The 1,147-nt window shown below is 46.6% G+C and overlaps 1 non-coding gene across 1 annotated transcript; it reads right to left on the bottom strand.

Moving 5' to 3' along the window:
- Nucleotides 1–812: 812 nt before the first annotated feature.
- On the bottom strand, nt 813–920 carry LOC127491281 (U6 spliceosomal RNA). The gene has a single exon (XR_007919852.1). It is a non-coding gene; the product is annotated as a U6 spliceosomal RNA (small nuclear RNA).
- Between the last annotated feature and the right edge of the window lie 227 nt (nt 921–1,147).

The following is a 1,147-nucleotide window of genomic DNA, read 5'->3' as shown; positions in this document are numbered from 1 at the left end:
CGCAAGGCGGAAAATTAGCCTAGTGAGCCCCGGTGCCAGCCGCTCATTCTTTTTTAATTTAAATATTTATTCATTTGAAAGGGAGATGAGGGGGGAAGAGAGAGAGAGAAGGAGAGAAACACTCACACACACACACACACACACAGACCGAGACTCCCACCCTCTGGTTCACTCCCCAGGTGTTCCACAAGTCAAGGCTAGGACAAGCAGAAGTCAGGAGCCAAGGACTCCATCTGAGTTTTCAATTTGGGCCGTGGGAACCCAAGTATTTGGGACAATATCCTCTGACTCCCAGGCACACTAATAGAAAGCTAGATCAGAAAAATGGTATAGCCAGGACTCAAGTTGGGCACTAGATATGGTATTAGGGTGTCGTAAGCAGTGACTTAACCCTTTGTGACACAACATCAGCCCCAATTTGTTCATTCTTATTACTATAGCTATTTCATGTTTTTATTTTTTTTAACTTTTTTTTTTGACAGACAGAGTGGACAGTGAGAGAGAGAGAGAGAGACAGAGAGAAAGGTCTTCCTTTTGCTGTTGGTTCACCCTCCAATGGCCGCTGTGGCCAGCGCACTGTGCTGATCTGAAGGCAGGAGCCAGGTGCTTCTCCTGGTCTCCCATGGGGTGCAGGGCCCAAGCACTTGGGCCATCCTCCACTGCACTCCCTGGCCACAGCAGAGAGCTGGCCTGGAAGAGGGGCAACCGGGACAGAATCCGGCACCCTGACTGGGACTAGAACCCAGTGTGTCGGTGCTGCAAGGCGGAGGATTAGCCTGTTGAGCTGCGGCGCCGGCCTCATGTTTTTGCTTTTAAACATGGAATGCTTCATGAATTTGCATGTCATCCTTGTGCAGGGGCCATGCTAATCTTCTCTGTATTATTCCAATTTTAGTAATATGTGCTGCTGAAGTGAGCATGCTATTTCATGTTTAAACAATGGTAATTATTTCTTTATTAATAGATATTTGAGTAAATTCTAGTTCTATTAGGAATCCTTTTTTTTTAAAAGATTATTTGAAAGGTAGAGTTACAGAGTGAGAGGGAAAGACAGAGAGACAGAGACAGAGAGACAGAATCTTCCATTGGTTCACTCCCCAAATGGCTGCAATGGCCATGATGGGACCAGGCTGAAGCCAGGCACCTG

This window comes from Oryctolagus cuniculus, chromosome 11, assembly GCF_964237555.1.
Source record: "Oryctolagus cuniculus chromosome 11, mOryCun1.1, whole genome shotgun sequence".
In the NCBI taxonomy this organism is placed as follows: domain Eukaryota; kingdom Metazoa; phylum Chordata; class Mammalia; order Lagomorpha; family Leporidae; genus Oryctolagus; species Oryctolagus cuniculus.
The sequence above is the reverse complement of the archived record's forward strand: the minus strand, read 5'-3'. Positions and strand labels throughout refer to the sequence as shown.